Source organism: Adiantum capillus-veneris, chromosome 4 (assembly GCF_014529385.1).
Source record: "Adiantum capillus-veneris isolate H3 chromosome 4, ASM1452938v2, whole genome shotgun sequence".
Lineage (NCBI taxonomy): Eukaryota > Viridiplantae > Streptophyta > Polypodiopsida > Polypodiales > Pteridaceae > Adiantum > Adiantum capillus-veneris.
The window spans coordinates 133,279,550-133,293,412 of record NC_140934.1 but is presented as its reverse complement, the minus strand read 5'-3'; positions in this window follow the sequence as shown (position 1 = coordinate 133,293,412).

The following is a 13,863-nucleotide window of genomic DNA, read 5'->3' as shown; positions in this document are numbered from 1 at the left end:
TGATGTACTTCTCATTATGGTTTTTTATGTAGATGATTTGCTGATTACTGGACCAAATGAGAGACATATTGCTGAATTTAAGGCTGATTTAAATGCTACTTTCAAGATGAAATATTTGGGGCTGTTGCATCATTTGGGTATACAGTTTAAGCAGTGTGATGGTGGTATTGCCTTGTGTCAGAAAAGTTACATAGAGACATTGCTATGTATTTTTGGATTTGAGGATTGCAAACCTATTGCCACTCCCATGGAAACAGGTTTAAAATTGAGTCTTCATGACGCTAGTGATCATGCTGATGTCACTCTTTACCGCCTCATTTATGTATGCAACACAAGGCCGGATATTTAGTTTGTAGTCTCAAAGGTCAGTAGATTTATGCATAGCCCAGGGTCTAAGCATTGGCACGTTGTCCAGAGGATTTTCCGCTACCTTAGTGGCACTTTACATCTTGGTTTGTTTTATCCCAAGGGGGATCATTGCCACCAGACTTACATGCTTTTTCCGACTCAGATTGGGCTGGTTGTTTTGACACGTGAGTGTCCACAAGTGGATTTTGTTTCATGCTTGGCAGTTCATGTATATCTTGGTTGGGCAAGAAGCAACCTACTATGGCCACTTCTAGTTGTGAGGCTGAGTACATGACAGTCTTCACAGCTACAATTGAGTGTGTATGGCTTAGACGCCTTTTGACTAATTTGGGTGTTGGACAGGACACTGCCAACACAATATACACTGACAGTCAAAGCACATTGGCAGTTGCGAGGAACCCAGTTTTTCATGCTTGCACAAAGCAAATTGAGGTGCATTACCACTATGTTAGGGAGAGGCTCTCAGCCGGAGAGATCAGCTTGGCTTATGTGCCAACATAGGACAACTTTGCAGATCTTTTCACAAAGGCATTGTCTCATGAGAAGCTCGAAGCTTTCCGCAAATCTTTGGGCTTACTCCCCTTTGTGGACTGATCATGTCCTCAGGGCATGGTAGTTCCCTTTACTCATGTGCGAGCTCTCTTTCATTGCATCACTCCAGGGGGGATTTGTTACCATATACATGTGGTAGTGATGTGTGTGAACACACTAGGACTGTCGGGGCATTTTTTCCCTCTTTAGAAGGTTTCCCCCCCCTTGAATTGTATATACGCTCATCAATCTAGGGCTATGTATATTTCCATAGCACACTAAGTAACACACTCTCAGTTGTGTGCCTTGAGCCTTCGTCTTCTCCAAGCTGTGTGCGTTTCTCTGCAACCCTAATTCCAACAGAACCATTCTCAACATTGCCTGCATCGTGACAATACCAGGACGTGCATCAATGCCCTGCACAATGTTCCAAACTCCCTTTGATACAAGTACATGTTGCATCATGTAAGCCCACATAGGGTAATTGTCCCCATCCAATCTGTCCTCAACACCAAACATCTTGAACATATTTGTATTGTTGTCAGCCATGGAAAATGCATGCACTTGATGTGAAAACTGCTTGAAATGAGGAGAAACTGAGTGAGACCAGCACGTGATATATAGCAAAACCCGCAGTAGACTGTATGGAAATTGTTATGCAGTAATTGGCACTGAAAGGTATTTTGCACAAAATGACAAAATTGCCTGTGCAGACCTGGCTGTGGTGGAAACAAAGGTATTTTTTGTCGAACTGCTAATGCTCACCAAAGCTTGTTGAAATCTACAAAAATAAGCAGGAGTGTTCTGGCGACGCTGGTGACTAAGCCTAGGAGGACGTGACCTGCTTTGATACCAATTGTTGGAATTAGGGTTGCAAGGAAACACACAGCTTGGAGAAGATGAAGGAAGCTCAAGTCACACAACAGAGAGTGTATTACTTAGTGTGCAATGGAAATATAGATAGCCCTAGAGTGATGGGCGTATATACAATGCACAAGGGAAAAACCTCCTAAAGAGGGAAAAAATGCCATGACGGTCCTAGTTTGTTCATACACATCACTACCACATGTATATGGTAACAATGAACTATCTGTTTCTCGTATGTTACTTCTTCTTCCTCTTCCCTACCCTCATTCCTCGTCATCTCTCTCCACCTTTGAAGGTGTTTGAGGCCTTGGGACTGAGGCCGGGGATGGTTGATGCTTTTACAAGTTTATGTTATGTTCGTGATGCATGAATCTTTCCATCTTCATTGCATCACCTTGGTCACAAGGAACACAAAGATTGTATTGTACCAAGTTTCTCTTGATGGGAGAATCTATAATACAAAAGCCTATTGGAGGGGGGATCGGCTCCACATAAATCCTCAATTGTTGTCAAGTTCTCTAACTCTCTCTCTCTCTTGCAAAAGTATTGTTCATGCCAAGTTAATTAAGTATAATGATTCTGTTGCTACCGCTAATTAAGTTCACCCCCTATGTTCTCAAAGAAATCTCATGAAAATGATCACTCTAATTCTCTTAATTTTGCGATTCTCAAAGTTCATAGGCTATTTCCATTACATTGGTATTAGAGCTATTGGTTTCTCTTTTCTTACTTAAGAAGAGAGGTCCTTAAGTTGTCCATGAAAGGTTGGACCTGTTCATTGCAATAGGGTAAGTGGGACAGGGATCTATTATCTTGGTTGAAAAGGACTTAGTTTCAGGTACACCAATGGAAACTATACTCTTAATGATGGAGTCTCTCGGGGCTTGCCTTTGGCTTAATCATTATTGAGATACCAACAAGCTCAATAGGAACCATAATCAATTGAGCAATGTTAGACCCTCTCCACTAGTCTTTGCAATCAACGGTGTCTAAACCACGGGTGTGTCTGCTTGAGAGCTAATTTTCAAAGGTAAGGAAGAGTAGAAACTAAGGTTTATGAGGGTACCAAAGCACAAATTAATTTATACCTAATATGAATTAGCATGGCTGACAATAACAAAGAGAGTAGAATGAATATTGAAAACTTTGATTTTGCACATGAAGGTGCTAATGAAGATGCCCCCATGTTTGTTGTTAATTACCCTATTACTAGGTTGCAACAAGCTATGGGCAACCTTGCTTTCCAAGCCAAAGTTACTCAACAACTTCGTGCTTATGGGATTTCCCTTCCTCTCCAAGAGAAGAGAGAGCTTAGGAGGCCTCTTGATGAGACTCCAAGAAGAAAACTCTCTCCCATACAAGAGGAGGAATCCAAAGAAGGAGAAAGAAGCGAATCCCTAAATTCCTATGAAGATGTGGCTCCACGAAGGGGACGGTCTAGATGGTTGCCAACTCCTCCCAAGAGGAAACGGTCAACCCATAGTCCTTCTCCTCCTCACTCCAAAAGGGAAGAGAGGAAACTAAGAAAGAAAATGCAAGAAAGAGGTCACTGTCCTTTTTTTCTTCTTCACCTTCTTCCTCTACTCTTTCCAAGGCAATTCCAACAACAACAACAACAACAACAACAACAACAGCAACGACAGCAACAACAACAACAATCGGTCCAAGGAGAACGGAGTTTACAAAGGTAAAAATAAACTCTCTCCTGAAGAGCTAGAAGCTTTTTGTAAGGACCACAAATGTTTTAAGTGTGGGGAGCAAGGACATGGCTATCGTTCTTGCCCCAAAATAAATACCCGCAATGAGACTCCTAGAGCTTCCATGATCGGAGCTCCAAAAGAAGATGCTCATTGCAAAGGATCAGCTCTAACCTATGCTTGGGAAAGGTAAGGGAGCATGATGCCTTCATCCTGTTTGACCTTGGCTCTACTCACAATTTCATATCCATGGAGTTGGCCAGCAAGTTAGGCATTCAAGCTCACGTGATGGGAGATGTAGTTGTAGCCGATGGAGCCTTCAAGGGGCAAGAAGCCATAGTTACTCCCTTGATTGGGAAATTGAGGCTTCGTGTTCAAGGAGATGTTGACAAAGAAGATTTCTTCATCTCTCCTCTCAAGCATGAAGATATCATCCTAGGGGCACCATGGTTTGACCGTATGGCTGTTAATGTAAAATTCCCTGAAAGAAGGTTGTATTTGAAGTACAGGGAAAAAAGAACATGTACATAGATACTAATGAGCCTAGTTGTACCATACCCCTTGTAAATTCTCATGCTTTTGACAAATCAATGAAAAGCTCAGTTTCCTTGTACATGATTTTTGTCAAAGAGTCTCTAAATGATGCTAACGTTTTTAACAAAGCAAAGTGTTAGGAATCAAGAAGAATTGGACTTGTCTAATTTTCTAAATGGATTCAAAGATGTGTTTTTTGATGATATCCCTATGGACTTACCTCCAAAATGAAGGGATGATGATCATCGAATTGAGATCCTACCAAGAAGCTCACCGCCTAACAAGCCTCCTTATCAAGTTTTCCAAGCTCAACAAGAGGAGATCATGAGGCAAGTACAAGAATTTGTAGACAAAGGGATTGTGAGGCATAGCTCCTCTCCCTTTTGTTCTCCAGTCCTTTTAGTGTAAAAGAAAGATGGTACACATCGCATGTGTGTTGACTATCGAGTGCTAAACCATTTCACTATCAAAAACAAATTTTTTGTATCGCGGGTCGAAGATCTATTTGATAAACTACAAGGTTTGACCTACTTCAATAGGATTGATCTCAAAAGTGGCTATCATCAAATAAGGATAGTGAATGAAGACATCGTAAAGATTGCGTTTCGTACAACATTTGGTCTTTATGAATATCTAGTCATGCCTTTTGGCTTGACTAATGCATTGGCCACATTCAATAGTTTAATGGAGAAGATATTTAGACCCTACGGCAAATTGACTGGAGTGTTCTTTGATGATATCATCATCTACTCCAAGTCCTTGGAGGACCACAAGCAACATCTCTAGGTAATTTTTCAAGCTTTGAGGGAGAACAAGATTTTTATCAAGCAAAACAAGAGTGAATTTTTCCTTCAAGAGATTCAATACTTAGGTCATATTATCTCTCAAGATGGTATCCGTATGGATCGATCAAAGTTGGAGGTAATAAAAAGCATGCCTAATCCAAGGAATCTACATGAGCTAAGAAGCTTTATTGGTATGTGTGCATACTATAGATGCTTCATAGCAAAATTCTTTCAAATAGTAGGACCATTACATGACTTAACAAATAATAAATTTAAGTACTCTTGGACTCCTAAAGAGAAAAATGCTTTTGAAAAGCTCAAAGAGAATCTTACCTTCCAACTAGTGCTTTCAGATCTCTCAAATCCATTTGAGGTCCAATGTGATGCTTGTGGTGATTGCCTTGGAGTAGTCTTGCTTCAAGAAGGGCATGCCATAGCATATGAGACCTAAGGCTCAATGCCGATGAAGGAGTCTTGGGCATTTATCTTTTAGCTATTTTACATGTCCTAGACACATGGAATCACTATCTATTGGGGACTCCATTTATTTTGCAAATAGACCACCAAAGTCTCAAGTACTTCATAACGCAAACCAAGCTTTCTAACAAACAAATGAGGTGGAAAATTTCCTTTTGCAATTTTATTTTCATATTGCTCACATTGCTGGTAAGTGCAATCAAGTGGCTGATGCACTTTCTTGATTGCCAAAAGTTAATGCGGTGTCTATAGAAACTCACAATGATCTATCTTCTATGATAGATGAGTATGCTACTGACCCTGACTTCAAAGACATAATGTCAACCCTTGCTTTGGGGAAGAAAGAGGAACCATTTACCTTGAAAGATGGTTATCTTCTCCATGGAAATAGGCTATGTGTTACCCACTACCTTCGTGAGAAATTATGTATGAATCCCATGCTCCTCCCTATGCGGGGAATATAGGCATTCAACCTACTCTTTGAGGAGTAGAGACATACTTCTATTGGCCTACCATGAAAGTGGACATACAAGAGTATGTTTCAAAATGTGTGGTATGCCAAAAGACTAAGTATGATAAAGGGAAGCAACCTGCATTACTCCAGCCATTGCCAATCCCTAATTCACCATGGGAGAGTATATCTAGGGATTTTATCTTTGGATTGCCCAACTCTATCCATGGGAATATGGGAATATGGACAATAGTCGACATGTTTAGCAAGCAAGCACACTTTATTCCTGTAAAAAAGACTATTAAGGCACACCAAATGGCAAACCTCTTCATATCTCAGATTTTCAAACACCATGGATTTCGAACATCCATCGTGTCAGATAGAGATCCTAGAATGACCAGTAATTTTTGGAAAGGTCTCTTTGAAAATCTAGGTACAAGATTGAATTTTTCTTTAGCCTATCACCCACAAACGGATGGCCAAAGTGAGATAGCCAATCTTACGATACTCAATCTACTAAAGACTAATGTTACAAAAGTAGATCAACTCTCACAATGAGAAAAGTACTTACCTCTTGTAGAGTATTCGTACAATAATACTATCCATACTACTAAGGGAAAAGCATCTTTTGAGATCATAGAGGGAAGGCCTAAAAGTCCATTGCTACTTAAATTACATGGGAAGATCTTCGCTACTGCTGATGAGTATAGCCATGACCTACAAGAGTCTTTCCAAAAGATTAAGGAGGTTATATCCATCTCTCAACAAAGGCAAAAAGATACTGTTGATAAGCACTAAATTGTCTTAACATTCAAAGAAAATGATTGGGTCTTACTCAAGTTTCCCAAGGCTCAATAAGGCAAACGACGATCAAAAACTCTACTGGCCATCAAAAGTATTATGCTAAACTAGCAAAAAGATACTATGGTTCTTTTCAAATCTTTAAGCCAATCAATGAGATTGCTTATCAACTCAAGTTTCCCAACCATTGGCTCATACACAATTCTTTTCATGTGAGCCTACTTAAGCCCTACCAAGGAGATCCACCAAGAGAACCAATTATTGAAGACCCCCCCAAAAATCAAAGACCAAGAACAGGTGCTACAACCCGAAGCTATCCTTTGGCATAAAAACAATGTGCTATGGCATGGTAAGATTATCCAACGATATCTTATTAAAATAAAAAATTATCCTTTTGAGATGCTAGATGGATGCAAGGAATACAACTTAAGGATAGTATGAACCTTGTCAATGCTTAGAAAGCTACATTAGAGTAAGCAAATATAAATGTTTCTTTTAGATGATCAATGTTTTTGTCTTATAAGAGTAATTCTCTTTTTATTGTGCACAAATTGAAGTACTATGCATGCTTACAATCATGTTTGTGATGATGAAGGTTGTCGTGCTGTGACACGTACATGGTGAGAACGAATGCTACAAGATCTATCTTGCAACTTTTTAGATACATGAGTATATTTCCTATAATGTATACATGCATATCTAAGTACAATAATAAGCTTTCTATCTCATCCTATTATTTATATCAAGGGTAATATATTCTTACTTTATTGTAAAAAAGTACTATGAAAAAGCGTCAATAGCTGCGCCTCTTTAACTTGGGACAAAAAGCATTGGTTCTTTATTTGTACTATCTCATTATCATCTCACACCCTAGCAAGATCCTATATCTAGGGTATTTTCCAATCACTACAAGAGGTTATTCATATTAGCGACGCTCACACAGCGACGCTCAAAAAAACAATTCCCGGCGTCGCTATGAGCGTCGCAAATTTCTTTGTGAATTTGCGACGCTCATAGCGACGCCAGCTGGGCTAAAAAAATAACCGAGCGCGCCCAAAAACTCAGATCTCAGATCTGAGTTTTTCGGCACCCTCAAGCAAGGAGCAGGTAACGCTCTCCCTCTCTCTCTCTCTCTCTCTCTCTCTCTCTCTTTTTCTTCTCCACACACACACACACACACACACACACACACACACACACACACACACGCACACACGAGGAGAGGAAGGAGAGCCAGGTATGCTCCTTCCCTCTCCTCATTCTCATGTTCCCTTCCCCTCTTTCTCTCTCCCTCTCTCTCTCTCTCACACACACACATACACACACACACATAGTGTTTTTGAGAGAGAGAGAGAGAGAGAGAGAGAGTACAAACATAAACAAAAACGCACACACACATACATAAACAAAGAATGCACACATACATTGAAAGAGGAAAAGAGAGAGAGAGCATGCATAAACAAAAAACGCACGCATTGAGAGAGGAAAAGAGAGAGAGAACATGCATAAACAAAAAACGCACACATTGAGAGAGGAAAAGAGAGAAAAAACATGCATACGATCCAAAAAAACGCACACACATTGAGAGAGAAAGAGAGAGAAACTAATTTAACGTCGTAGGAAACTAATTAAAATTAAAAGACCTAAAGATCTAGCCGACGAGGAGTTGAACTCAAGACCTATTATTCAAGAGGGAAATGGCATAATCAGTCTATCATACTTGGCATGGGTGATAGAAAGGTTATACCATTTATCTCTTTTTATTGGCACACACATCCACACACGCGCACACACACAAGAAGAAGAGAGTTATAACGTCGTAGGAAACTATCTTAAAAGACGTTAAAGATTAGGTTATATGTAGACTTACATTAAATTAGATTTAGGTTTATTTTTAACTAGATTTACGTTTATTTAAGCTAGATTTAGATTTACGTTATATTAGATTAGATTTAGGTCTCCATAGACTGCGATGCCTGCATGAAGCGGGTGAAGAAAGCCCTCAATGGAATATAGGGTATTGCTGCCTTCACTCATGGTGGGCTCCGTCGATCCAAAAGTACTGGTGAAATGTCTTCAGAAGATAAGGAAGAAGGTGGATCTCCAGGGCGGCAAGAGTCACTACATCCCCGACACAATGACCATCTAGACAACCTCTAGTCATTCAACAGCAACTTCAAAGTTAGTAACAAGAGCAAGAACGGTCTAAAGGGCCAATTGCTGTCATCAGATGTGGATGGAGATGAGGCAGCGTCACCGCCGGAAGTTAACTCTCACATCTTTAGTGATGAGAATGCCAACTCTTGCCGAGTTATGTGAAAAATTATGTGTTAAATCAGTTTTAAGGTTCTTATAATCCCTGTTAGTTTAGTTCTTTGTTTTTAATATAACATAATTTACGTTAGATTTAGATTTATGTTATATTAGATTAGACTTAGGTTTATTTAGGTTTACCCACGCACACACACACACACACACACACAAGAAGAAGAGAGTTTTAACGTCGTAGGAAACTATCCCAAAAGACGTTAAAGATTAGGTTAGATGTAGACTTACGTTAAATTAGATTTAGGTTTATTTTTAGTTAGATTTACATTTATTTAGATTTACGCTTATTTATGTTAGATCGAGTCCACGCAAGAATTACTTACGGTTTAGGATTTAGAGTTAGACGAACAGTGAAAAGATCTACTGTGAAAAGATGTAAAGATGCTGTGAAGTGCTACAGCTAGAGAAGAGGCAAAGGGGTTTTGTCCACTACATGCAGTATCATGTAGACGTGGGTGTGTAGATTTCTTGTACCCACAAATATAGGTATTGACCAATAAAGACGAGATTATAACCCTGTGGTTCTGATCTCCGTGCACCTCTAGACCGAGGTGTGCGGGGATTGGACATGACTAGAGAATGTGAGGTAGAGAGAGAGAGAGAGAGAGAGAGAGAGAGAGAGAGAGAGAGAGAGAGAGAGAGAGAGAGAGAGAGAGAGAGAGAGAGAGAGAGATAAGACGAAGAATGCCAATAGAATATTAAATTTGTTGTCCAGGTTATAAGTTTTTTATCCTCATTATGAGTAGTGACGAGGATGTGGGACCGTCCAACCGAAACACCTATCTCTCAACGAGGGTCTTATGTCCTTGTAATCAATGCAAGCATGCTGTGCGACGGACAAGACGTGTTTCTTTGCAGCACGTTCGCGAATTTGGCGAGTTCGATCCATCTATTATAGATCGAGTTGTTGCCAATTATAACTCGTCGGACTTTGACGCTGGCCAACAAGCAGCAATCTTGCAACCCAATAGACGTGTTCGTAGGCGCTTTGGTCAAGCAGCATATGTGAGGCCACAAGATGTAGCCTCTGACAGCTCGGGGGATGATCATGCAGAGCACATTCCCAACGAGGCAATGTTTGAGCCCGAGATTGATGAAATGATCGAGACGATCATGGATTCAAAAAGGCTTATCTATGATGATATGAAAAGTGAAGCCGATACGCCATTGTATAATGGAGCACGTATGTCTAGATTGAAAGCACTCCTGGTTCTTCTCAACATGCAGGCAAAGTTTGGATGGAGTGACACTAGCGTCACAGCGCTTTTCAGGTGATCTATTACAATTAGTTTACTTTAATAAAACTTTAAATGTATAATGATCTGATAGATTTTTACACGATTGTATCATATTTTTATGTTGTGTAGATTGCTGAAAGAGCACATACTACCAGCTGACAATGTGATGCCAGATTCCCGAGATGAAGCAAGAAAGATTTTGCGAAACTTGGGGATGGATTACAATTCTATCCACGCTTGTCCTAATGACTGCATTCTTTTCAGAGGGGAATACATAGACACGGAGAAGTGTCCGAAATGTGATTCCGAAAGATATCGAGTAGATCTCCACGGGACAAAAATTCCACAAAAGGTTTTGCGACATTTCCCTCTGCTTCCTCGCATCAAACATTTCTTCGAATGTAAGTCCATGGCCGCCCTAGCATCATGGCATGAGGAGAATAAATCTTCGGATGGTGTGCTACGAATTCCTGCAGATTGCCAGGCGTGGAAACATATAGATGGAACATGGTCGGATTTTGCCAGGGAAGCTCGAAATTTGCACTTAGGCCTGGCTATGGATGGCGTAAATCCATTTGGTCAAAGATCAACATCTTACAGTGTATGGCCCGTTGTCATCGTCAACTACAACATTCCCCCGTGGTTGACTATGAAGAAGGGGCACCTATGGCTAAGCTTGATTGCGCCAGGGCGATATAAAGTGGGGAATATGGATGTGTATCTTCGTCCACTATTGGAAGAGCTACAACAATTGCGGATTGGCATAGAGGTGGTGGATATGAGCCGACACACAGGACGACGGAATGCTTTGATCAGAGGCATTCTAATGTGGACCATGCATGACTATCCCGGGCTAACAGAATGCTCAGGTGATCTATTGACACTCCTCACTCAGACACTGTAAATCTTGTTTTTTCCCATAGTTGATCTATTATCATGTGTATACATGCAGGGCTTCAAACAAGCGGATACAGAGCATGTGTCACATGTGGACCTAGACTGAATGCACGTAGGGCACCCTCACTGAAGAAGCAAATCTATGAAGGTCATCAAGCGTATATTCCAGAGAATCATGTGTTACGCGACAGCTTTTTGGGAAGAGAGCCACCAAGGATGTCTGCACAAGCATGGTTAGAGAAGAAGGAGATGTGCGATGACGGATTGCCTCTAGGGATGAAGAGACTATCTCTATGGTACGAGTTACCATACTGGCCCCGACTCATGATCAATCACTTGCTCGATCCAATGCACATATTCAAGAATGTGGGTAATCTACTATGGGACCATCTGACCGGCAAGAAAGATACTTTGGGAGCCAGAGTTGACCTTAGAAATGTGGATCGTATGGAGCAATATTGGCCGCAAACAACGTCTGATGGATCGATAAAACTCCCTAAAGCACCATGGATTTTCACAGGAGCTCAAGAACGCAAAGTAAAAGAGACCATTCGATCTTTGCGGACCCCCACTGGCGTAATGCACTCGCTCCGAACGTGTTTTACTAAAGAAGGAAAGCTTACCGGTTTGAAGTCACACGATTGGCATAAAATGTGTCAGGTACGTTCATAGTGGACTTTAATATCATTGCATAAAATGTGGACTTTAATATCATTGCTGCACATACTTTACAGTTTATTTTACTGGTTGCCATTGAGGGATGTTTGTCTCTCGACATCCGTAACACAATCTACAAACTTGCAAAGCTGGTGCAATGGATCTCACAAAAGGAGATCAACGTAGACTCCATACTATTCGCCAAACTAAATGCTGCAGAGCTTGTGTGCATGTTTGAGAAACATTTTCCTACTACAATGCTAGCCATTCAGGTGCATCTTCTTCTTCACATAGTTGATGAGGTGGAAATAGCTGGCACAGATCATTCCAGATGGATGTTCTTCTTAGAACGTTTCATGAAAACGCTTAAGGGATATGTGCGGCAAAAGGCACGTCCGGAGGGTAGCATGGCAGAAGGTTGGTTGGTATCAGAGTCCCTAGTGTACATTGGAGAGTGGCTAGACGGATTTGATAAATCCCGGGACACGCTATGGCGAACCATAGATGATGAGCGCATATCTGGGATTGTCATGTGCAATCTCGGTGTTGAGAAGAAGATGACGGAAGATCTAGAGGGTAAAATCAACCGATTTTGCATGCTTCACAATCCAGTGATGCCAAAATTGAAAGCTCTCATGTAAGTTATGTGGCTCTGGCAGGTAATATTTCATCCTACAAAGTCTACATCAAACTGGTGGTACGTCGTAGAGGTAGCCCCTCGTAGTGCAAGGACGTATGAAGGCTACCATGTGCCAATCACAACGGCATCAATGGAGGAGATTGGAGAAGATGCTCAATCAGAAGCCGCCGCGGTGGTGCCAGACGAGCATCAAGATGCTACTACTCTATATGGGGTGCATGCAGAGGAGCTACAAAATGAAACAGAGGATATGTGTTTAAACCGAGAGCTCTATATAGATATAGGAAGTTATGCTGAGTTATGCGAGGATGAGAGAGAGATCTCTTAAAGCCACAAATATTGTATTTGAAAAATTTTGCTCCGTGTTGTAAAAGCTCTGGCTCTCTAAGTACCTTCCATGGTGTATAACGCTCTTTTCTACTCGCCCTCACATCTTTTGATTGAAAATTCTGAGTTTTCGACTTGCCTCTTCTATCACTCAATTCATTGTGTCATTGTATTTATATGCGTCATTACGTCATTGTATTTAATGGTCTTTGCATCATTGTCTACTCTATTCATTCAATATTAAGTTTAAATATTCGTGTGTTTAATGCAGGTATGGATGATGAGGAGTTTCTTTCTTCTTTGTCACCGCAACAGAGACAGTGGTACGTGGAGCGTCATCGCTCTGGCGCATCATCGCGCGTTCCTACTCCATCCGCATCTCCCTCTCTTTCGGAGCATTCGGCGCGCTCCGAAGCTTCGGCGTCGACGAGACGAGCTTCACACTCGTCTAGACACCGGCGCTCTAGTGGTGGCGGTGGCGGTTGTTGTGGGGATTCCGCCACCGATGCCTCCACACCGCCTCGTGTTTGACGAGGCTCTTTACCCTCCCCTTCTTTGCCCGCCCCCACACCAGCCACAGCATCGCCATCTACGCCAGGTTTTGCACGGCTGACTGTTCCTAGAAGCTACACACCTCTACCTACTCCGCCAGGAGCCACCCCTCTCGACACTCCTCGCTTTGGGGCCCAGACGCTGGTGGAGACACCTGACGTCCGTACCCCCATCGACACGCCGCTAGAGACCCCTGCCGAGACACCCAGGTTCACGCGTCACCGGCCAGAGGGCTTGTGTTACTCCATCGACTTCAGCGGAGGCATCATCATGGATGATGACGGCAAGAAGGTGATCTCGCGCATGCGTGGTCTTTGCTCTCAGTTGTTTAGACACTACATACTAAACAAATGAAGTGAATTACCAAGTGATTTAAAAAACAGAGTCATCAGCATACTTCATGATGAGTTTCCCGTTCCAACACAGGATCAGTGCTTCAATGAAGACCTGATGAAGATTCGAATGCGCAAATACTGCAAACACAAGCGTTCCGAAGTGCAAAAAGCAATCAAGAATGGGTGGAACAGGCCAGATTGGCTGGCCAAAGAAGATTGGAAGAATGCGAAGAAAGCAGCGCGCGAGAATCCCGACAAGTGGAAGCGACAAAAGGATGTAGCCAGAGCGCGAGTAGAGGCAGGGAGCTCGCACCACTTGGGGAGCGGTGGATGGACATCATTTGAGGCCGATTTTGTAAGTGTTTTCACATTGCTCT